Genomic DNA, 26,775 nt, shown 5'->3' on the forward strand with positions numbered 1-26,775 from the left:
AAATGTAGTACATAAAGTTATTGTCTCAAGTTTTATTCATCATAAAATTTATACAACTCCTCATCCACAGGAAATGCAAGCAAAAAAAATCTACAACCACTGTATAAGATGCACCCAGTTTTTAGAATCCAAATTTTTTGGAAAATAGGTGTGTCTTATACATGGAGAAATACCATATATAATCTGATCATTATTTGCCAGCCTTGGGTATGAGTAAAATGTGATCTGAAGCAGACAGGGCACTCATTTCTTTTATTTTTTATTTATTGATTTTAACAAAAGAGGAAGGAAGAGAGAGAGATTGGAACATTGAGTTGCTCCTATATATGCCCTGATTAGGGATCAAACCAGCAACCTCTGTGCTCCGGGACAATACTCTAACCAACTGAGCTAGACAGCCAAGGTGGCACTAATTTCATAACATACTTATATAGTGGTTTCAGAAGAAACCCTCTTCTACAATAATACTTGGAGTGATGAATAAGTTATAAATCTGATATGTAGTAGAATGTTTTTGGAGGTGGAGAATACATTGTATGATGAAATGATAAATTCATCACAGTTGTTTTTTAAAGTTTCTGACAGGAAATTTCTAATTGACCATTGACCATATGGTTTTTGGATCATATTAACCTTATACTGAAAAAAAAATTGTTCAACCCGAAAATACATAGGCCACTATCCTCTTGTAAAAAGCAACCATGGCCTTCTTGTTTTCCTGACTTCTTTCTGCCAACTTTTATTTGAAACAACTAAAGGTTTCTAATAGTATACAAAGGTTAAAGAAATACTTCTCCAGGATATTAAGAAATATTGCTGTAATTTGAGCATAGATTGCAGAAGCCTTTTTTTCCTGATGATTCCAGATGCCCTGGCTACAACTCCAAGCTCCAATAACCATGCATTACAAACTAAATCTGCAGAACACTTTTGACTAAGGATTTAGTCCAGAATTGGTACTTTATTTAACAGACTTCACTGGTATTTTGTCCTTCTTTATTTTTTAATTAGAACAGGGTTTTCTTGAGTTGAACCGAATCTTTTTAAACAAATTTTTAGGGACCATGACAAATAAATTATTGTAAACATATTAAGATCATAATTTGAAAATTATATAATTTTTTTTTTCTGATTCAGTATTTCCCTGGAAGAAACTTCTGAGGGATGTTCGACTAGAATGAGCAGCTTTTTTTACTTAGACCATGTCAAATGATTTTATCCTGACAGCATATATGGTTTCACATAAGGAAAAGAAAGAAAAAAGGAAGATTTAATCATGTATAATGTAGAGATCCCCTAAGTCCAAAGGTTAATTGCTATTCTTATGCTCTCACCTGCAAGGTCTTTGGAGTCAGATTTCCCCAGAGGTTTCCCAGAGAGGCAAGCAGCCCACGTACAAATATAAGAATTTAAATGAGAGATGATTTTGTTTTTTGGGTTTTTTTTAGTTACATAAGCATCTGAAGGACAACCCACATTTAGTCTTCAATTTTTATCTTAAATTTTTTATTTTAATTTTTTAAAAATAAATGGTTTTCCTTTGTTTGCTCGGTTGCTCTGTTGCCTAGGAAGATGGGTGGTAGAAGAGGAAATGTGAACAAAATGTGGGCTGTGCAGAAGAGAAACAGCACTGATTATTTTCCTGTTAATTCAGGAGCCTAAAAATACATGATAAAAAAAAATTAAAGTTCATGGGTAAGGTCAAATTATTATCTTGAGTTTATAATAGCAAAAGGACACCTGGGTAAAATTAGGTAAGATCAAGCACTGAGTACATATTCCTTTTCTGCCCAATAACAAATAACATTATGGAGGTTTTGTGCTAGACTATAGAGGTTTCATATAGACCATCATTTCTGATACCTATGACATGCATTATAGTTAAATACATTTGACTGTTAAAATTCTGTAGCAACAGACTCCCCATGGGAATTCTAGGTTGTGACTAGAAAGGAGTGATATATTTTATGGCTATTACGATTCAGACAGTTTGCATACAATTCTTACCCTCTGTGAAGATTGTTATTTATGTTTCCAAGAAGCAATTTTGGAATCTTGAAGCTTTCCAAAGGTTTCTGCACACCAATTAAAATCGGTATCTCTTAGTTATTTAACTTGGGAACCTTTGTTTTCAAATAAATGTTTTAAATGAATGATCTTGTCTAATTAGAACTTTCTCCACAATGGCCATTTTAATTCTACGTTGACTTAGTAAAATTTTGCCATTTTTTGGTAGCTATTTACAGCTTCCAGTGCCATAGTTCTTAGACAGTAAATAAGCAGTTGTTCTGCAAGGTGCCATGCTCTATTCTTTAAAACTTGAGGATCATGTTCCTTTAACTAAGCCTTGAGTTTCTTGGAGCAAAAGAGGGTTGGGCTGGGGATTTTGTGGTATTTTACAGTGTACCCTACTGCTTGGAAATTTTCTTGATGTTAGTAGGTGACTTCGTGTTCATCTAACCCATTCTGTAACTGACTTACTCTAGCATGGGAGTCTCAGCGTTTGGTGGCAAGTGTCCATCAGCTCTCAAGTGCTTAACAAGTGCCCACAAATTTTTCAGCTTTGGCTTCCAAAATTCTCATTAGCAATAGATATATTATTCATTTCAAGAGATGATTTCTTTATATTAATAGTAACAGACACCCTAATGGCTCTTTACAGTTTGACTTGTGCTTACTTAGATTCTGATGTGCCATTCACACACACACACACACACACACACACACACACACAAAAAAAAAAAAAAAAGTCTAAATTTCTTGTCTTTACTTCCCTGACTCCACCAATGACTTATGCTGTGGACTTACCTTGAGGCTTTGTGAACCCCTAAGAACTGCCATCTTGCTTTCTTTAGATTGAGGGGCACCCATTATTTTCTCTTGAAATAATCTCCAGAATTCAACCAGACTTACTATTTCTGGCTGCCTGTATACAGTTTCTGAGATCTGTCAGGACCTCCCAAAGGCACATAACCTGAAGATGAAGTCAGCCACAAACCCAAATGTGTGGCTCACTAAGGCTGACTGCGAAAATATGGAGTCTCCCGTGGGCCTGAAGGACAGGGTAAACAAACATGAAGAGCTCAGAAGGCAAAATAGGCAAAGCTCAACCTGTGAGATGCTTACCTGACATCTTGAAGAGTGGCCAAAGAATCAGTACACCAAAGGGCTCTGTCGGTACTTTCTCCTTCATCTGGGGGCAGTCCTTAGAATCTTCAGCAGACCTCTTTAGGTCCCATCTCATCACCACTGCTGCCAAATGACAAAATTAAGCAATTTAGTGGCAAGTTTCATGTCCTGAATTCATGCACTGAAAGAGTATAGTGCCTCACAACAAGCGGAGCACTGTTCCCTTAAGTTAAATTTTATAAAACTATAGCACATTATATTTTCAAAGCTCCGTGTTCCAATTAAAAGAAATGTTTGCAAGAGAAAAAAATTTCTGTATGTTATTGGTAATTTCAGTAACCTGACTTTATCAAGAGTAAAAGTATGTATAAATATAGAATATCAATTTAACACATAAAACGTAGAGTAAGAAGAATAATTGAGGAGACAAAAGTTGTTCCCTTGTCCTAACATAGTAAGATTTGGACAAGTGACCAAGGATGGGAAAATAAAAAAGAATGTGACTGAATTTTAAACACTGATGAGTTTCTGAGAAAGAACCTAATTACCTAACTTCAATGCTAAGCTCTGTCTGTTAGCTAAGACAACAGAAACCCTTATGCCGAGATTTCTCCCTCATATAATTGAAAGAATTCAAGGCTGAACAACCTGTAGCCTAGCATCCCAAGATCTCATGAGTCTGCAATCTTATAGAGAACCACCATTTAAATCATGATGCCCAAGCAGTAGAACAGAAAAGCTTAGAAGTATAAACGAAGAAGGACCTCAAAAGGTTTTTACATTTTCCAGGGTAGCTAAGGAACAGTAACTAGATTTCCTGATTCTCCCCACTTTCTCTTACCCTCCCCCAAAAACACACATAATGGTTGAAGGGGTTACTGGGTAGGAGAACATTTAAAGTTAGGATGAGGAGGATGAAATATCCCATGGAGGCATTTGCTGGTTGTACAACAGTGTCTGAGAAGATAAGAGGAAGGATAAAAATCTGGCAGGCTAAGAAGCTGGGGCAGGGTGGGCGACTTTTGACAATTTCATAATACTAAACAAAAAAATGAGATCCCAGAATCAACCAAGATAGAAGAATCCTATTATAGACCCTGAGGACTTAGTTTGGTATTCTCAAAGTGGTACATTGTAGGAATAAATGTGAGCTATAAATAAACTCACTCTTACAAAGATTCAAGACCACCTTTAAATCAGCTAAGAGTCTAATTGGATTAAGCTGAACCAGCTACTATATAACTACCTACCAGAAGCAAAAGAAAAATTCTCCCCAGAGAAAGATAATGTGATCTAAAAACATAACATCATATTTAACTTTTTTCATATGTAATGTCTGGCACTTGATTCAAGAGAGAGGCAGCATGAAAAAAAATTTAAAGAGAAATGGTAACCACAAGACTGATGACTGAGAGTGGTAAAAGAGTAGACTTAGGGTGTTAAACCAAGTAGAAGTACAGAAAATTCACACACACACACACACAGAACAGATTTATCTACACAAAATTTGCTTTAGGATCAGTCTTTTATATTAGGAATGAGACTTGCTTTTTGTTTTAATTCATTTAACAAGAAGTGAAAACTATGATATAAAATGTCTAAAAGCGATAAAGCATTTTTTAAAAATATTTCCTAAAAATCATAAAGAATTGAAACAGACTTATAAAATGAGTAAGTTCTGGCAACTCTAACATTCAGCATGGTGACTTTGGTTAATAATACTCTACTACGTACATGACAGTTGCTAAGAGAGTAGCAATTGGGTTTTTACCACACCAAAATAAAAAGAAAAAAATGGTAATAATGTGAGGTGATGAACATGTATACATCTCATAATGTATACATAATATGTAAAATGTATACAAATATCAGACTATTACATTGTCTATCTTAAATATATACAATTTTTATTGTCAGTTATACCTAATTTTATTAAAACTGAGGAAAAATTGACAGATATAAATGAACAAATATCTTATGTGATTGGAAATCACGTGACAATTCTCTAAGAAAAGATAAGTACAGCCATTTTAAGGTCACACTTTCCATCTGAAAGTGCTGAAGGAGGTGGAACAGGTGGTGCTATGTAGAAAGGGAGGGCAGAGCACTCTGCAGGGAGTAGCACAGCATAGAGATGGTATTGTGATTTGTGAGTCTGAGGCGTATAACATAAATGCGTTTTTAATATGAACTCTATAATCTAATGTGAAACAGACTGGTTTTCCTGGACACCTTTCTTCATGTTTCTTTATAAACAAACTTAGCCAAGTTGTTCAGTTGTCATTCATAGACAACTTCTCATAAATTACTCATTCATTAATCTGAACTCTTAAGAATATAAAATTCTGAAATGCCATTGTCATTTTATTTTCATAAATAGACATCTGGGGAGAGGGAAAGACTTCTCAGAATTCAATATATTTCTTAATCCATTTATTAATATGTAATTTTAAATAACCTTTTAAAAACTCCATCAGGTCACCTTATGAAAAAGGTATAATGATAATGGATTATCACCACTATCTGAAACTATCTCAGTGATATCTGTCCTTGTCATTGTTTTAAGTTAGCATTGCTTTGCTCTTTGCTTATAATTGAGACACTTTGGTTTATGCTCATTCCAATGTTAGTTGAAATGGAAAACTTCAAATTAACACCTGTCACATTAATTCACATAAACGTTATTAGTCATTGTTCTCATTGTCATAGTAAGGCTATAAATTAATAACACTAATTTTTTTAATGCATGTCTGTGGCAAAAATCTATTATTCAACAATGTCTTTCTTACCTTTTTCATAAGACTCAAATTCCAGTTTTTAGCTACCTACTTAATTAGCTAAATAGAATAAATACAATATTTTCTAGCCTATCTTTCTGCTAGGTGTAGGCATGTGATTAACTTCTGGCTAGTAGATTAGAACTAGAAATGATTTGTGCAACATCAAGTAACACTCCTAAGAGAAGAGCCCTTTGCTCTGACTGGAATGTGGCCCTGCTGGTGAGCCATCATGACCACAAGAGTAAGAGCAACACCCAGTGCTATGCTGGAGCAAAGCTCATGCCAAATATTCAGAGCTGATTGTTAAATTTTAGGGAATTTTGTTAGCCAGCGGTTAAATTATGTATAGCAAAAAATCAGCTATTGGCCCTGGCCGGTTGGCTCAGTGGTAGAGTGTCGGCCTGGCGTGCAAGGGGTCCCAGGTTCGATTCCCAGCCAGGGCACACAGGAGAAGCGCCCATCTGCTTCTCCACCCCTCCCCCTCTCCTTCCTCTCTGTCTCTCTCTTCCCCTCCCGCAGCCAAGGCTCCATTGGAGCAAAGATGGCCCGGGCGCTGGGGATGGCTCCTTGGCCTCTGCCCCAGGTGCTAGAGTGGCTCTGGTCGCGACAGAGCGACGCCCCACAGGGGCAGAGCATCGCCCCCTGGTGGGCGTGCGGGGTGGATCCCGGTTGGGCGCATGCGGGAGTCTGTCTGACTATCTCCGTTTCCAGCTTCAGAAAAATACAAAAAAAAAAAATCAGCTATTATGAAGTATTTGCAACCGCAAAATCAGAAAATACCATGAATTATGTCCCCCCCCCCCAGAAAACCAGTTTACCTGCACAACTCAGGCAATACACAGGAATTTGAAGAGCACTGAGAAAGAAAGTGTTTGGGTCCTTGTATAATTGTAGTACCAGATCTGGACTCTGTATGCCTAAACTATTACATAGGTGAGAAAGAAATTTTAGACTGTTTAAGCCACTGTTATTTTGTATCTGTTATAGCTACTGAACATACTACATAATCAAAATGACTACAATGTTTTCAATTATACATTGAAAAAGTGCTGTCAATTTCTGTGGGAGCTTGCATAGTCTGACAAAGCTGCTATGTATGTTTCACACTTAAAATTCAGTCTTATTATTTGTAAATTATTGAATCCACAAATACATAATTCAAATATTCTATCTCTGTAAGCTTAAAATAAAATATTATTTTAAATATATATATAGATATATATTTAAAACTAAGAATATATATATTATCTTTTAAAAAGGAAATAAACTCTGTGGGAAGGAGCAGTAGCAAATACATTTGGCTATTGAGGTTAATAGAATTGATGTCATTTAACAAAAAACTTAGCTTGAGCTTTCCAAGAGCCCCTAAAAATATATATAACCACAAGGGAGTTGTATAATTATCATCTCACAAAAGATAAAATAGTATCTACTTAAAGGGGAAAAAAAATTTCACCAGCATAACATTCACAAAAATAATTACTTCATGAGCTCACTCACAAGAGTAATTGAATATTTTTTAAAAGTAATGATCAACATTTTAAAGAATTTTTATGCAAATTAGAGCATTCTTAATAAAGTCAATTTTAACAACCTTTGTTAAATCCTAGAGACTATCAATAAAATGTTTCAGTATATTTCTGAAGCTAGCTTCCCAAAACTGTAGTTTTCTGGAAGACTAATTTTTTTTTCTTTTTTTTTTAATAAATTTTTATTAATGGTAATGGGATGACATTAATAAATCAGGGTACATATATTCAAAGAAAATATGTCTAGGTTATTTTGTCATCAAATTATGTTGCAAACCCCTCGCCCAAAGTCAGATTGTCCTCCGTCACCCTCCATCTAGTTCTCTGTGCCCCTCCCCCTCCCCCTAACTCTCTCCCTCCCTCTCTCCCATGTCCTCCCTCCCCCCCCACCCTTGGTAACCACCACACTCTTGTCCATGTCTCTTAGTCTCATTTTTATGTGGAAGACTAATTTGATTAATGGATAGAACTTAAAATATACAATGAAATATAGAGATTCATTATTTTATAATGTTATATATTTTTTAATTATATTTTTTAAATTTGATGACCTATTTTTATCAAAAGACTTAAATGAATATGGGTTTTTTTTAAGTAGAATCTTTTATCAAAAGACTTAAACTTAAGAGCTAAAACTATAAAATTCTCAATAAAAAATTGTGGAAAATCTTTATGACGCTAGTTTTGGCAATGATTGCATGGATGTGACACCAAAAACATAGGCAACAAAAGAAAAATAGATAAATTGAACTCATCAAAATTAAAAACTTTTGTGCATCAAGGAATACTATTTTAAAAAAAGTGAAAGTATAGTCTTGCCTTGGAATTAGATTTATTTATTTATAAATATCGAAGAGTAGACATGTTGGAGTTTATTCATCTTATCAACAAGTGTTTTGTAACATATGTTGAAGTTCCACCCACTAGTACCTCATAACGAGACCTTATTTGGTAGTAAGGTCACTGCTGACATAATTAGTTAAGATGAGGTCATAGAGTAGGGTGGGGCCATCACCCAATAAAGCTGGTGTCCTTGCTGAAGTCAGTGAAAAATGCAGGGACATGCCTGCATTTGGGACATATTTTTCATGACATCACATATTTTTCTAGAGGGTTAGTTTTGAACTTTATCTTGTTTCCAATGTGTTCTGTTTGTATGTTTCTCACTCTTAAATCACCCAGATTTACTGCATTAGTTAATAAAAATAAATATTTAAAACTCAAAATAAATTTCAGTAATTAAATTTTCTATAATCTCCATTTTTATTTATTGGAAGTTTCTTTATAAAAGCCATGGTGAATGCATCTGTCTTTCCTAGGAATGCCAGGAATTACATTAATTGTTTTAATATACCCTGCGATAATTAGCTACCTGGCCATCCCCCTTCAAATATAGCCAACATTCCCAGCGATGGAAGTCACCTCATCTGTTTTACTGCAGCAGCAGTTGAAAGCCTTTTTCTGCATCAGGGTTGCAAAGAGATAATTTGCAATAACCACTGGGAATCATTCTAGCTCACATATTAAATACATTACTCAGCAGTAAAACTATTTAAATATTTCATCCTGGGAAGAAATCTAACAATTATGAAAGTCATGTGGTACTCTCAGGACAGGATGCGTGTGAAATCCTCTTTGATGATAGGACATGTGTATAAAAATAATTAATTTCCCTACAAATATTGAGATTTTATTCTTTGAATTCTCTTCACAGAACACTTACTTTTTGATAAGGGAGATTACATTTTTTTTTGAAGAGAATGATAATAACCATCTGTTGAGTTACGTAACTATTTGGACTTTGCACTAGAATCAGAATAATCCCATATCTCAACTACATCACATTTATAGTTTAAAGAAAGCTATCTTATTGTTGAAAAATCGGCAATAAAACAATGAAACATTCTTTCCTCTATCTTCTACCAAAAAACCAGTATACCGAAGCACGGGGTGTCCTTAACACCCTTCTAGTGGTGCAATTCAAATAATTTAACAACCGGTTCTCTGCCCTAATGACCATTTTAAGTTTAAAAAATAGATATACCAAAAGGTAGTTTATTATTTCATGCATTTAATACTTAAATAATAATAAAAGGGTACACAAAACTAGGTTATGTTATAATAAAGAGTTTTAAAATATTACTGAAAAATATTAAATGATACCTGACAAAAAACAATAAAATTATTATTTAAGATATTTCCAATGACAGCTTGTCATCCTCTGGTTGTTTGGCACTTTTTCTCTTTTCGTCATATGTTGTTTACTGAGGTAACAAATGCGATGGAATTAAAATGTAGTATTTTATCAAAGGTATAATGAGTTTTATGAAATGAATAATTAAATATTAAAGGCATAGTTCCATCACATTTTTTTCACCTATGGATGAAATGAACATTACTATGGGCACTTAGAATATATTGTTGCACAGATGAACATTAAAAAAGAGTAAGGAATGTAAAATTGTGATTTCCACATTGGGTGGCTGCCCAGCCACCCACCTCAGAGAGAACCGTGATTACAAGTGCCATTTTAACAACCAATTCGCTGAACTCAACAAAAAATTAGGTATTGTTTCTGCCAAACTGATGCAAACCAAATGAATCTCACTACTGCACCCCTCTCAGAATGAAGCTGCTAGGTTTCATACTTTCCAAGGTATGAGAAAACATTAATAAAAAAAATGTTCTACTTTGTAAGAGGAATAGTCTGTAACTAGGGCTTACAAGGTAGAACACCACCAGCTTTGTTTGGGAAAGTTGAAGGGGAGAAAATTGCTGTCTGGTCCCAAATAACTCTTGAATTTCCAGTCCAGAAAGCTTTAGCATTTTTGAAGTCAAGGATTATTTCCTTGCATTTTGAAGTCAAGGATTATCTCCAGGAAGCCACAATGAAACAGGATTTGCCATGAAGTGCTAAAAAATAATAAAGCTTTCACAAGGATTTGTTAGCCAAATTTCTAATGCAGCTGTGGGAACTGAGGAAATGAGGCAGGGCAAGTATATCCTGATGGGTAATTAAGGAGGAAAAGTCCAAAACGCTCAGCACAAAAGGACACGCTGAGGGTGGTGCTTCGGAGGCAGAGTCTGGATTCTGGAAACCTGTGAGATACATGTAGAAGCTTGTAGAATACGGAGAGAGAGGCACAGGGATTTCCTCTGCAGATTCAATGAGGCTCATTCCGTGTCCAGGCCAAGAATTTAAAAGAATAAAACTTGGAGCTAATACAGATAGTCTCCAAAGAGCTTCTTACTTGCCATATAAAGCATATTTACTTTGAACACAACGAAACAGAATTTTCCATTAAGTGTTAATGTCCCCAACTAAGGTAGAATAAGGGAGCAAGAACTAGAGGGAGAAGCAGCCCCTGACATCCAGCACCTGCCATGGTGCTGACAGCAAGGTCTTGGTTCTCTCTTGTTGAATACAATCACACAGAACATCAATATCAGACAAGGCTACTCTGAGACAGAAGGGATCCAGGCAAAAAACGGGACCACTCTATTGTCATGTCTGAACACAGACAATAAACATTGTCCAAGCACAAAATCCCAAACATTCTCCACTGCCAGTTAATGGGTACTTTACAATAGCTCCTCTAGTCTTGCTCTCATCTACCTTCCCTAAAGATAAAATTCATTTGGAATTTGATCATAGAACAGTCCTCTCTTTCTGACAACAACCGATTTACAATAAATTCTCAATCTTTTTGACCCTGTCCAAAATCACACAACCAAAGCCCAAATCCTATAACAAGTCTTTTAATCACCCTATTGCCACAGAACTCCATTGTCCCTCATGGTAGACAGTCTCCCTCACTGTAATGACTAATCCACCCAAGTTACTCATTGCAGATGAGTTCCCAGAAGTCTTAGGTTAAGACTTTGACAATGGGTGATACACACACACATTTACATCAGACACACAGAGAGAAAGAGATTTCAAGGACTTGTCTCATGCAGTTAGTTATAAGAGGCAGGAAGCCTTAAATCTGCAGAGCAGGCGGACAGGTTGTGAACCCAGGGGACAGTTACTATTGCAGCTCAGTTCTCAAGGCAGTCTGGAAGCAGTATTCCCTCTTCATCAGAGGACTCCAGTTCTTTTTTCTTTTAAGGCTTTCAACTGATTGGATTGGACCCACCTACATTGTGGGTGGCAATCTGCTTTACTCAAAGTCTACTCATTTACATGCTTATAAAGTAGAACACAAAAAGCAAAAGTGTCCGGGAAAAAGATGAAAGAGCAGAGCATTTAAGAACTGTGTGACATTATGTGCAGTTGACATCTCAGAGTGAAAAAAGAAAGAAAATACAGAAAAAAAATATTTGAAAAAATAATGTCTGGGGATTTTCAAAAATTAAAAAAACAGCAACAACAAAGAACCACCAGTCAAAGAAACCTAGAAAACTATAATCAAGAAAACATCCTTTAAAAACTAAGTATTAAGGCCCTGGCCGGTTGGTTCAGTGGTAGGGCATTGGCCTGCCATGCAGGAGTCCCAGATTCGATTCCCGGCCAGGGCACACAGGAGAAGCGCCCATCTGCTTCTTCACCCTTCCCCCTCTTCTTCCTCTCTGTCTCTCTCTTCCCCTCTCACAGCCAAGGCTCCATTGGAGCAAAGTTGGTCCTGGCGCTGAGGAAGGTTCTATGGACTCTGCCTCAGGCACTAGAATGGCTCTGGTTGCAACAGAGCAATGCCCCAGATGGGCAGAGCATCACCCCCTGGTGGGCATGCTGGGTGGATCCTGGTCGGGTGCATGCGGGAGTCTGTCTGACTGTCTCCCCGTTTCCAACTTCAGAAAAAAAACAAAAAAACAAAAAAAAACTAAGTATTAAAAAAAAAGAACTCTATTAGAAGAGCAAATTACAGCCTAAGTAAATAGAAGGAACGAAATAATAAAGAAAAGAGCCAAAATCAGTGAGTTTTCAAACAGTAAAGAAAATCAATCAAAATAATATATAGTTATTTGAAAATACAAAAACACTTGATACATCTCTAGCCAAATTAATCAAGAAAAAGGCAAGAGAACACAAATTATCAATATCAGGAATAACAAAGGAGAATCACTGCAGATCCTCAGACATTTGAAAAGATAATGCAGAAATATTTTGTACTTTATCAATAAATTTGATTACTTTAATTACCTGGACAAATCTCATGAAAGACACAAATTACCAAAGGTCACTCATGGAAAAGTAAAAAGAAAAACCACATAGCCTTATATTATGGACACCGAAAGTTTTTATCAAACAGACCACACAGTAATTACTGCAGACCTTGCAGACTATAGAATGTCTGTTCCAATTACTCATGTCTGCTGTTGTAGTGCAATAAAAGCTATAGACAGTCTATAAACTAATGGTCATATCTGTGTTCCAATAAAATTTTATTTACATAAATAGTATGCCAACCCTTATCCTATATTATATAACTACTCAATAAATGATTATTGAATACCTATAATAGGCATCAAGCTAGGTGCTGAAGATCCAACACTGAACTAACAGTTTCTTAGCACTCAGAGAATTTATGGTCTAGTCACTGATACCATTAAACAAACAGTTACAATATAACAAAATGAGAGTAACAATGGAGGTGGTACTATATTCTGTATAAGCATGTTGAAAAGACCACTAACCCAGATTGTGGGTCTCAGAAAAATTACCAGAAATAACTTATATCCAAATTGAGAAATTCACTGGAAATAAACAGAATATGGTGTCACAAGAACAAAAAGAGAGAGAGAGAGCAGTTACAACAGTATCAAACTATGGGAAATTCTAGAAACAAAAAAAACTTCAGAATGAGTGAAGCTTGGAAGGCACGTTGTAGAATAGCACAAAAAGAAAAGGCCAGCTACGCTAAACTGTTGCTTTAATTTAGCAAAGAGATTACAGTGTTCTGAATTATGGCAGTTTAGTGGGGATGGCAAAAAGTGGGCATGTTCAATAGATGAATCGGATAGATGTGGAGAATAAAACACGGAAATAAGGAAATGAGAATCAAGGAATCCAGGGTTGTGACATGAATAAACTAGAGTGTTGTCACTTTTCTAATATAAAGAACACAGAATAATCAAATTACATCTCTTCAAAATGTTAGGTAATTACAGCAATAAAATAAGCCCTGGGGATATAAAGTAGGGCATAGTGACTACAGTTAATACTGTATTGTATATTTAAAGGTTGCTAAAAGAATAGATCTTAAAAGTTCCCATCACAAGAAAAAAATATTAATAATTATGTGTGATGATAGACATTAACAAGAATTCCTGTGGTGGTCATATCATATATATATATGATATAATTATATATATTCCATTGTATTACACCTTAAACTAATTTACTGTTATATGTCAATTATACAATAAAAAATTTTTGATGAGACAAAAGGTTAGCTATCATGTAACAAGAACCGTTTCGTATGTATCAGTCCAGATGACTGACATCTCCTAAGTCCAATATATAGTGTTTGTCCTTTCTCCTCCTGAAAAGAGTGATCCCCTTAAAGGAATGTGTTGTCTATGTTTATTATATTGCAATCTGTGAATAGTTTGTATTCAGCCTGTAAGAGTAGATTACTGCCGACTTCAATGATGAGAAACCATTGAAATAATATCTATACACTTCCTACACAAATATATGGATTCTGTTGGCAGATGATTTTATAGTTTAATATTTACATTTAACAATAACACTGGATGAAAATATTTTGTACGGAAATTTAACGGTGTAAGAAACCATCTACCATCTAATCCAATACCTGCAGAAATACACAAGGAACTCGAGGGTGACATCAATGGCAGTTACCAAATGTTTACATAGAAGAGATTTAGGAAGGGGATGAGATTAGGTGACAAACTTTGATGTTGCCTTTGCATAATATCTTACACAATATAAGGAAATGTTCATTGTTTTTATTGATAAAGTCATCTCTTTGTGTACTTGTATGTGTGCATGGGTTGGGTGGCGGGGAAGTATCAGTAAACATTAGGAAAGCAATAAATTCCCCTAAAGCCAATCTTGAGCTTCTACTGAGCTTACTTCTTTGATTTCAGGACCAACTTCACATAGTTTCATTCACATAATGACTAGCTTTTAAGTATTAGAAAACTCAGAATCAATTTTAGTATTTTTACTCAAAGACGATTGAAGCAAAGTAACTTTCTAAAGGTTTAAGATCTAATTAAGCTATTAGCAATGACAGAAAAAGCTACACATACCGCAAATGTATGAAGACTGGGTTGGTGGAGTGATAAAAAGCTGACATAGTTTAGGTAGAACAATGGACCAATGTTTCTCTCTCTATCTCTAAAATCAATAAATAATTTTTTAAAAGAGCTGATCTAGTTAGATGGGCCTCTTAGAATATATTTCAGGTACATAAAAATCACAGAACTTTAACCTACTCTGTTAAAGCCAAAAGGAAATAACCTTCTCCCCAATGTTATATGATTACTAAATGGATAATCAATTTCAAGACTATAGCTCTATAGCTCTGAATAATGATGGGACAGGTCACCAGAATACCACTGGCACTGGCTGAATGGCTTTTACTGGCTCTGGGTGACCTTTCCAAGGTGATTCCTGCCACCAGAGTAAGAAGCATAGCAGAGGACAGCTAAAACAAATATAGAACAGCTGACTCTTTAAGTGGAGCAAATTAAGTTTCATGGAAAATCTGAGTACCCTAAGGTATGCTCTTTTAAACAATGCCAGGCAGTTCCTAAACCAAATAGAGGGAATGAGTTAAAGTGATTTCCAGGATAACATAGCCCCCTAAAAAATTATTGAGGAAGAGAATATGAGTTTTATCTGAGTACCAACACTGATGATATTCACTCTAATACTAATTAAACCATATTAATTACTTTATTAAAGTATAACTTTAATGCCATAAATTTAATCCAGAAAAACAAAATAGCCTAAAATAATCTTTTCAAAGTGAAGTAAATATATTCCAATAGTAAACAGCTCAAATGTACTGTTGAACTATGCTCTGAAACTTATAAGAAAAAGGTAAATTTTATATAGATATATAAATATAGATATAGATATAGATATAGATAGATTTATAGATATATAACCTAACTTTGGCTCAGGCCAGTGGCTCAGTGGATACAGCATCAGTCTGGAGTATGGACATCCTGGTTTGATTTCCAGTCTGGGCACATCGGAGAAGCAGCCATCTGCTTCTCCTCCCAACAGTCTCCCCCTTCTCTCCCTCTTCCCTTCTCACACCCAGTGGCTCAATTGGTTTGAGTGTGGCCCTGGGCATTGTGGATAGCTCTGTTGGAGCACATCAACCTCAGGCACTAAAAATAGGTTGGTACTTAAGCATTGTCTCCAGATGAGTTGCTGGGTGGATCCCAGAAGGGCATGCAGGAGTCTGCCTCACTATCTCCCCTCCTGTCGCATAAAATTTAAAATAAATAAAACCTAACCTCAAAATTAAGCTCTTTGTTGTAGAATATAATAATAAGAAATAAATTCATTAGCTGAAAGTTTACAGAAGCTGACTTTGACCAAAGGAAATCCAATTATGAATATATCTATAGATCTCAATTAATTAGGTGATAATCTGCTATTGAAGAAGTAGGTATAGCATTTTTTTGAGATGAGGCTAGATGAACTGAATCGTCTGAAATGGGTTCTAGGATTTTAGTTTACTTTCAAACAATACAAACTCCAGAAATTAGAAAGTAGAATTTTTACAATTACATTTCCCCAAGACCAGAAAATATTATCTGTCTTGCTCTGTTATTCATGAATTCAACATGCTTTATATTACTCCTTATCTATCATTTGACCTCTACCTCACTTATTAAAGGTAGCCTGTTCAGATTTAATTTCTGAAATGCCTAAAAAACTATTGTTTTAAAAAGTGTTCTATGAATGCAACCTGTATTTAACTCGCTTTTAGACATGTAAATTGTCACAGTAGTAAGAGATTCTTTGAGAGGTAAAAGCTCAATTTAAAAAAATTACATGGAGAAATTCTATCAAGCTTTCACATCATATAAGCAGAACTGTAAAATATCTAGCATAAATATAATTTCAAATTTTATGATTTATTATAGTTTCAGAAATTGCAGCTAATCTTGAAAAAGTAATCAAAATTTCTGCTGATTGTTCAGCTGGTATTAATCAACCACAATGAATACATTGAACATTTAATCTTGAAGAGTCTCCTTCCAAAGTAAGCAGTTTGTCATAGGAGGAGAAAATGAATATGGCTGTCTAGGCAATGTATTCAATATTTACAAGCTTCCCATGCTGGGAACAGAGAGAAGGACTCATTAGGAGACACCAGACAATGAGCACAAAAGGAGTGACTAAACTATAACTGAGAATTTATAAGTATAGGTCAGTAAACTTTCACTGAGAATCTACTATAAAGAAGGCATAGAAAGTGTAAAAGGTGCTGTGTTAAGTGTTTGAGGAACCTAAAATGTATAAGATGTAAGCCCTGGCTACCACAGGAGTCACTGTAGTGGGAATATAACTGGTAATAAATAGGCTATATCACTGCTTTACTGATACTAGTCCGACTAGCCATAAAATAGACCTAAATAAGAACGTATGTACTAACAAAGAAAGCTTATAAAAGAATTCCTGTAAAATGTTAAATCCAGTTTGTTGCATCATGATCCAGTATTACTAGTTTAGAGATCACTAGTGTGTCCTGTAATAAATCAAAAATATATAATCAGTCCTGTGCTTCTGCCTCTGGCTGACACACATTACAGGCTAACATCTGAGCAAGAAGAATAACCTCTTCTCCTTACTCCCATCATGCTAAGGCTTGCAGTCCTGACTCTCACCTGACAGTGGGGATCTATGTACACTTGTTACATAGAACAAACACCCTCGTTTATAAGTCACTCACGAGCTTCAGTTTCTGTAAGAGAGAGACAAATTCCGGCTTTCAGATACACCACCTCTGGAATGCACTGGCTTTCATTTATATATCTGAACAAATAGTGCTGAGTCCCCTCAGCAAAGAACTCTCAATTCCCTCCTTTCTTTTTTCTAGTTTTGCTTATTCCACTCCTTGTCTCCTTCTCCCTCCTTATAACTCCCCCCTCCCACCCTGGCTATACCAGAAGGCAAAGATGGGTTTTTGAGGACAGGAGTCCTCCCATCTTCTCAGGTGTCTGGAACTTGAATAAACTTCTTTCCTTCTCATCAGCACTTGTATGATGTGATTTGCTTTCACAGCAACAGGTAGCTGGACCTGGAGGTCATTTTTCCAGTGTCATAATGATAAGAAGTGAAAGTGTTAAAAAGTAGTAGCATGACTTGCTGATGAATTGAATGTAGGGACAGAGGAAAAGAGAAATATAAAACATAACTTACAAATTTTCTCAGACTTTGAAGTAATCATTTGTGAAAATAACTTACCATAAAACCTAAAAATCTTCCAGGATAATTCTAAACCTATGGATGAATTAGTCTTACCTATTTTAGATCAAAAGCAAAGAGGTTCTGATTTGTCTCAAATATTCAGCAAGTACCGTAGGAGCATTTAATATATTATTCTAACATTTCTAAGAGAATACAGCATCCCTGGGAAAATTATCTGTGGCCATGAAAAAGCTGGATAAAACTGTCAAAAGCAAAAAACACACTGCTCACATTTTGGCTAAGTAAACTAAATATTTAAAGTTGTTTTTAAGTTAGATATAGCATTACACTGATTTTTTACATGCCCAAAATCTAATCAGGAAAATCCACTAAATCCAGAAGTTATAATACTGAATTGTTGATTCATATGCATTTACTCCTATCACTTTTCAGGAATTATTTCTTATTTTCCAGGGGAAAATTTTATTTGGATTAACAATAAGAAAGTTTCTACAGTAATTTATTCTCTTTGTAATGACAAGATAACATGTTTATCTATCATTTTTATTTAAAATTCTATTTATAGAAAATAATACATGTTATTTTACAAATATTTTAAAGTATATTTAAGTATAAGGAAAAATTTTAATTGCCCATATTTAAAAAGCTAAATTAGAGAGAAAGAGGGAGGGAGAGGGGCACAAAGAAAACTAGATAGAAGGTGACAGAGGACAATCTGACTTTGGGTGATGGGTATGCAACATAAGTGAACGACAAGATAACCTGGACTTGTTATCTTTGAATATATGTATCCTGACTTATTGATGTCACCCCACTAAAAAAATTAAATTATTAAAAAAAAATAAAAATAAAAAGCTAAATTAATCACAGTTAATTATTTGCTTTACTTTCCAAAAAAATGCTTTGTTGTGCTTGAATGTATAAATACTTTTCTTATCAAAATGTCCCTACAAGCTTCAGCATTTCATGCTTAACTAATCACCCAACGACTTAATAGAGTCCACAATGAACATTTATTCTTTGGGTATCTCAGAGTTCAGCAGCTCAAGGCTGGACAGCTCTACCAACCTCCTTCTGCTGAGGTCACCTGAGGGTCTTTGGATCCAGGCTGAGTTCAGCTGAGGTAATTTGCTCTGCTTCAGAGGCACGAGTTGACTGAGCTGGGCATTCTCTTCTCATTGCAATGGCAGAGCTACAAGAGTGAGCAAGCAGAATTATGAAAAGTTGCTAAAAAGGTATAAAAGCTTTCTGCTGTGGCCACTTCTTCAGATCTACAGTCTCTTGTTAATGGTGCAAATTACATGTAATAATTTAACAAAATTTATAAACTTCTCTCTTGTTCCATCTGTCGCATCTCAGTTTAACTCTTAAGTCTAGCCAGAGACCCAAAGAGAGTAGAGCATTTTTTTCCTTCCTCACCGATACATATTATTACTTTGCCCCTTAACTATTTTTTATTTTATTTAGAAAATTAGATTTAATAGGGTGACATTGATCAATAAGAGTACACAGGTTTCAGGTAAATGTTTCCATAGGTTATGAATTGTTGATTGTGTATATACCATCACCCGAAGCAGTGGTGGGATTCAGCCGGTTTGCAACGGTTTGGCAGAACTGATACCTAACTTTTTGTTGAGTTCAGCAAACCAGTTGTTAAAATGGCACTTCTCATCAGAATTCTCACTAAGGTGGGTCCCTGGACAGCTAGCTACTCACTGTGGAAATCACAAGTTTACATTCCTTACTCTTTTTTTTTTTTTTTTTTTTTTTACACAGACAGAGAGAGAGTCAGAGAGAGGGATAGATAGGGACAGACAGAAACGAAGAGAGATGAGAAGCATCAATCATTAGTTTTTTGTTGCGACACCCTAGTTGTTCATTGATTGCTTTCTCATATGTGCCTTGACCATGGGCCTTCAGCAGACCAAGTAACCCCTTGCTCGAGCCAGCAACCTTGGGTCCAAGCTGGTGAGCTTTGCTCCAACCAGATGAGCCTGCGCTCAAGCTGGCGACCTCAGGGTCTCGAACTTGGGTCCTCCACATCCCAGTCCAATGCTCTATCCACTGCGCCACCACCTGGTCAGGCTTCTTACTCTTTTTTAACATTTATCTGCACAACAGCATACTCTAAGCGCCCATAGTAATGTTCATCCCGTCCATAGGTAAAAAACATTGCAAGTGAAGATGCCAAGCAAAAAAGCAATATGGAAATATCTTCGATAACAGTTTTATTGTTTTTATATGGTACTATTTAATATTTTCTTATTAATATTTTAAAACTCTTATAACAATCTAGTTTTGTGTACCTCTTTTATTGTTGTTAAGTATTAAATGCATGAAATAATCAACTACGTTTTGGTATATAGTTTTTTCATACTTAAAACAGTCATTAGGGCAGAGAACCAGATGTTAAATTATTTAAATCCCACCACTGATCCAAAGTGAAATCATTTACTGTCACCATATATTTGTGACAGTACATCACCCTCCCACTGGTAACTACTTCATTTTTATTTATGTCCTTGAGTCTCAGTAAATTAGTCATTTTTTTTGCTTTATATATTTATATTTCATATACTAAAAATATTGAAAATTCCTATTGATATATTTGTTCTTCAGGGTTCACTTTCACTATTATCTTAAATAAATAGAAATGTTCACATATATAACATGTGATATTGTTTACTATAGCTTCATAACAGTAGAAAAGAAAAGTAGACAAACATGAAATAAGTTTTAAAGTAAATGAAATAAAAATCAAAAAAAAGATAGAGGTAAACTTTAAAGGGAAAAACAAGTAATATTGCAGTTACATATATAAATATAAAAATATGATGAAAGTACATCTGTTTATAGATATGTTACAAATTGAGAAAATTAAGAGAAAAAAGGTAATAATAGCATTTTCAAATCCCAAGTGTAAAGTTAATCTCTATACTTTGGCAAAGGTTCACACTATGACAAAAATAATATATTTTTAAAATACAAAATAAAACCTTTCAGGAAACTCAAACTCTGCTTTCATCAGAATCCCTGGAGGAATTCACAAAAGCAGGTTTAGACCTGTGCTCAGAAATTCTGAAATAGTTGGTCATCCACGTACCACATATATCTTTTTTAAAAAAATTCCTCTAGTAAGTCTGATTCACAAAAGGAAATTGGAGACCCACTGTTTTAAAATAAAAGTTAAATCTGGAAGCAATAGTCACTAAGGAAGGGCCTTTAAACACAGAGAATAAGTTATATTTAAGACACTCATATGAATAGCCTAAAACACCTCAAGTGTTGGCTTCCCCTTTTTCCATAATTCCTCTGGACCTAATGTTAATCACTGTAAAGATTTCCCTTCTTCATAGCATTTATTATTTGTTTGTTTTTTGTTGTTGTTGTTGTTGTTCTTTTTTTTTTTGTTTTTTTTTTTGTATTTTTCTGAAGCTGGAAACGGGGAGAGACAGTCAGACAGACTCCCGCATGCGCCCGACCGGGATCCACCCAGCACGCCCACCAGGGGGCGATGCTCTGCCCCTCAGGGGCGTCACTCTGCCGCGACCAGAGCCACTCCAGCGCCTGGGGCAGAGGCCGAGGAGCCATCCCCAGCGCCCGGGCCATCTTTGCTCCAATGGAGCCTTGGCTGCGGGAGGGGAAGAGAGAGACAGAGAGGAAGGAGGGGTGGAGGTGGAGAAGCAGATGGGCGCTTCTCCTGTGTTCCCTGGCCGGGAATCGAACCCGGGTCACCCGCACGCCAGGCCAACGCTCTACCGCTGAGCCAACCGGCCAGGACGCATTTATTATTTGTTTTAAAAATAAAGTTTAGGCCCTGGCCAGTTAGCTCAGTGGAAGAGCGTCCGCCTGGCGTACAAGGGGTCCCGGGTTTGATTCCCGGCCAGGGAACACAGGAGAAGCACCCATCTGCTTCTCCACCCTTCCCCCTCTCCTTCCTCTCTGTCTCTCTCTTCCCCTCCCGCAGCGAGGTTCCATTGGAGCAAAGATGGCCCGGGCGCTGGGGATGGCTCCTCGGCCTCTGCCCCAGGCGCTGGAGTGGCTCTGGTCGCAACACCCCGGAGGAGCAGAGCATCGCCCCCTGGTGGGCAGAGCATTGCCCCCTGGTGGGCGTGCCGGGTGGATCCCGGTTGGGCGCATGCGGGAGTCTGTCTGACTGTCTTTCCCCATTTCCAGCTTCGGAAAAATAGAAAAAAAAATTTATTTAACAGGTTTCAGGTACACAATTTTACAACACATCTCTGTACACCGAGTCGTGTGCTCACCACCCCACGTCCAGTCTCCGTCCATCACCCTTTATCCCCTTCTTCACCTCTTCCATTTTTTAATTCCATCTTCAGTCATTTGACTCCTTATAGTAGGATGAAAAATGGCTTGGGATTTGTAAATATTACCTTATTTGGGAAAAGGATCTTTGCAGATGTGATTACATTTGGATTTTGAGATGAAAAGATTATCTTCTATTACCTAGGTGACCCTACACATAATTACGTGTTGGTACAAGCCAATAATTGCTAGCAGCCACCAGAAGCTGGAAAAAACAAGGAACAGACTTTCCTCTGGAAGAAACATGGCCTGCCATAGCCTTAACTTCAGATGTATAACCTCCAGAACTGTGAGAAAATTAATATCTGGGTTTTTTTAAGCCACCAATTTTATGGTAATTGTTACACCAGCCACAAGAAACTAATACATTCCTTTATGAAGGAATGAATTTTATCATTTTCATTTTGTAATCTCACTGCCTAAAATATTGTTGGTCTAAAACTGAGATTCTAAATCTAGACTGCAATTCAGAAAAACCCACAAAACTTAAAAATTACTAATGAATAGACCAAATCTCCCGACTACAGAAATTCTGACTCAGTTACTCTAAGGTTAGGTTTGACCTTATGTTTTTATTATTTTTTTAAAGTTTCGAGATTAATAAGTGTGTACCCAAAGTTGAGAACCACAGACATCAAGAATGACTGAATGATGAGTGTTATTTAGTAGAGCATAGTAGTTAAGGGCAATGGCTCTAGAATCAGACTGCCCAGGGATCCAATCCCAGTTCTATCACAAAACTCAGTTTCTTCATTTAAAAAAAATGAGATGATAAAGTTATCTTCATCAGCGGGGTATTGTGAGACTAAAGTAAGATAATGCAGGGGTATTTTGTTTGGTTGTTTGTTTGTTTGTTTGTTTAGTATAGTGCCTAAATCTAATGTAAATGCCCAATAAATGCTAGAGCTCAATTTTAGAAAAAATTCTTTATTTCACAATTCTTTTTTTTTTCAAGATTTTTATTTATTCATTTGAGAGAGGAGAAAGAGAGAGAGAGAGAAGGGCGACACAAAGGGGGAGGAGCAGGAAGCATCAACTCCCATATGTGCCTTGACTGGGTAAACCCAGGGTTTTGAACCAGTGACCTCAGCTTTCCAGGTCAACACTTTATCCACTGCACCACCACAGGTCAGGCTCACAATTCTTTAATCAATCATTATTTTGAATTGGGGTTAATTAGGATAACTAAGTATTTTAATCAAAATAAATATTTAATATATGTAAAACAGATTTTATAAAGTTTTGGGTTCAATTGCTTAAATTTACTGAGTAAAAATTCAGTAAAAAAGTCTAGAAAGACTTTTTAAATATAAGTTCACTACAAGTAACCCAGAGATTTGCCAAGTAACTTCTTTAAAATACCATGATTAAATTCCTTTATGGATTCATACACTGTTCTCTCTGAATGTAATTACATTAAAATTCCTTTGTTTAAAATTAGCATTTGTATTGCTTTAAGTAGTAGAGAATGGATCGACTTTGTGTATACAACAGGATCATGTCAATCTTTCAAAGAAGTTTTTTCTCTATCTTTTTTTTCTTTCCTAAATCCACATCTGTTTTGCTGCTGTGCCAATATCTGGGGTCTGTTTCTCATAATGTCATTTTGTTTGTGAGGATGTCTGTTCCTGAGAGTTCACGAGCTGGCTGACAATGAAAAAGTGCTCACAATGAGGCCAGGAAATATCCTGAAAAATAAAGCAAAAGCCAAGAAAGCCACTGCACCCTGCTGGACAGTCGCACAGAGAGCTCCTGAGAGCAGGGGCAGCAATGTTTGTTGGCTGTTACACGCTGGAGGATCTCCTTGGCGGCTAAAAGAAACTGCAGAAAGGAGCCATTGCAAAGTTGAGTTGCATCACAGCTACTAGAGTTCCCTCCAGAATGGTTTAAGCAAAATAACTTTGTGTGGAATATATTTAATTTTACAAAGCAAGAAAGGAAATAAGAGGCCTGACAAATGACTTTTTCTTTTGTTTTCATCCTCTCTCTTTAACATCAAGAAAGTAGGGTTGGGTCCAGAAGGGGAAAGTATGTAAATATTTCTATAAGTATTCATCAGTAGTTTTGTTTCCGTATTTAACTAAAAGAAAACAGTCTGGGAACTGCATATCAGTTAGTTTGTGTTTCCCTCTCTGATGTTTTTGCATAAATGATAATTCTTTCTAATTTACTCAACAATGAGAGGATAAATTAGTCAGAAAGAAGGATTTTCCCCTGTTTTCAACAAGGGCATTCACATATTACCTTTGAAGTTTTACCCACATGTAAAAATTGCTGATGAAAAAAATGTAAGTTAACAAGAGTAAATCTCCACGTTCTGTGGTAATAAAAAGGAAACCTTTAATTATATCATTTTCAATTTTTATGCTGAACAGAAGGCATGGATATTATACATTTACACTGACATCAGGTCAACGGTCATTCTTGACCTAAAAACTATTTTCTTACTGATAGAAAATAAGAGAGGTCTTTTTTCTCTTGGATAACATGAGAGTGTGATTTCCTTATAGGACTCGGTGGCTAGGGGTTTGACAAATGTTCACAAAAGAGACAACCCTACTTCTTGTAATAGCAGTAAGTAGGAAGAATTTATAGGCTACTGTTCTTTAATTTTTTTACCTCTATTTTATCAATAATTACTGCATAAAGAAAGAAAGAACAAGTGAGTGTACAGTGCCTGAGAAATGCACAACCACGCTCTGGAATAATCAAACTCAGACTGCATAATTCGTCATCAGCTCCATGACTTTGAGCTGGATCCATTTGGCAATAGGAAACCAAGAGAAAAAATGAAAAGGGTGATTCTTTCCCAACTCTGTTCAATCCGTTTTAAACAAGGTGACTTAGAATTCTGTGATATGTAAAAAGGTAAAGTGGAGAAAAACATTTCAAGAAAACTATAAACCTAATTTTAGAAATATTACATTCACTAGTTGGTTCTATGTCTATGTGAAGTAAAGCATCCATTCAGGAATTAGCTGTGAGTTTCTAAAACTCTTTTTGTACAATTCCATTTTCAGTGGAGATGTCATAATGTGCTATATCCTTTTCCCCTCCCTCTGGCTTTAATTCAGGTGATAGACAGGAAAAGGAGAGTTCCAGAATCCCGCCTTTTCCCAGCTAGGCATAGCTTTTTCAGCTTGAGGTATAACAATTGTAGGAAATGGTGAATGATGGAAACATTTTCCTAGAAGGGGAGTTTGAAGCCTAGAAGAGCCACTCCTATTTGAGCCATAACTACTTACAGAGGCATGAAACGGAGGAAGCTTGCCACATTGAGAAAGCCTGAACAGACCAACTTGACAGAGGACTAGATTGTCACTTCCTGAAAGTGATGGACTAACACACTCCCAGGATGCACCTTCCTCTGACATTTCCTGAGCTTTGCCTCATTATTTATCTACTCCCAGGATTTAGTAGAAGGAATTACAACCTATATATATATTTTTAAAGAGTACATATAAAAGGCAGCTATTAATAATAATACTCTGAAACAACAAATCATATATGTATATTACTCTCCTTGTGTTAACATTTCTCACATGAGCCAAATTACAAAGGAAACAACTTAAAGATGGCCCTAAATTTTAAAATACCAAGAGAAAATTTAGCTGCTGAGAGACTGAAAGAGATACCTGATTGTAATTTCAAAACAAAGTATTCCCATTCGTCATACATGGACTTTTCAGTGTTCAAATGAAAGCAAATCATTCAATAGTTGCAGGATTTTATTTACCAAAAAAGTAAAAGTAAATTGTCTTGATTGCCCTCTTTCAGCTCTTTGTATGTATTATAATTACAAATAAGATTATATATGGAAAGTGACTTAAATTCAAGATGACTAGAAAATTGATATTGTCATTGCACTAGGCAAGGATGTCATTTATAGGATGGAGGGAGGTAGTATATAAATCATATTTTAATTTAAATACCATTATAACAAATGAATATTGCCATTAAGCTTTAATATATACATTTTATAACCTAATTTAGGATTAAGTAATTTTCCCCCAGGAAGGTGTATTTAGGAGAGGGAGATTGTATGGATATTAAGTCTCAGAGAAAGATTAGTTATTACTGAGGCCTCAATGTTAATAATTAACAAAGATTAAGGAGGTAGTAGATTAAACACAAGTAGGGAACTTTGAATTAAACAATGATGATGAGGACACAAGGCACTTCCTGAGGATTTATCTCTGATTAAGAGAAGTTGTTGAAAGCATTTGGCCTTTAATTCTAGCCAGTCCTTAATCCCCAGGAAGTATCCTTAACTTTATTGCTATTTTAAGATACACTAAAAGCTTTCAGAGAGAAAATGGTGATAGATGATCTTTTTGTAAGTATGATGTAGCTCAAAGACATTCAGATTGCTTTAACCTTTTCTCAGCATTCCATACAATTCATGTAGCTTACATGAAGCATTACTACATACAGTCTAAGATTTATAGTATAATGGTTAAGAGTAGACTTTATTAGCCTTATAAAGCATATTTGAATCTTGGTTCCAAAAGTACTAACTCTGTGACTTTGAACAAATTACTTAATTGCTTCAAATAACCATTTTTTAAACTGTAGTGGGGATAACACCATCACAATAAATTGTGACTAAATGAAATAATAACACAACGTTATGCAGAGTACTTAA

This window comes from Saccopteryx bilineata, chromosome 5 (genome assembly GCF_036850765.1).
Source record: "Saccopteryx bilineata isolate mSacBil1 chromosome 5, mSacBil1_pri_phased_curated, whole genome shotgun sequence".
NCBI lineage: Eukaryota > Metazoa > Chordata > Mammalia > Chiroptera > Emballonuridae > Saccopteryx > Saccopteryx bilineata.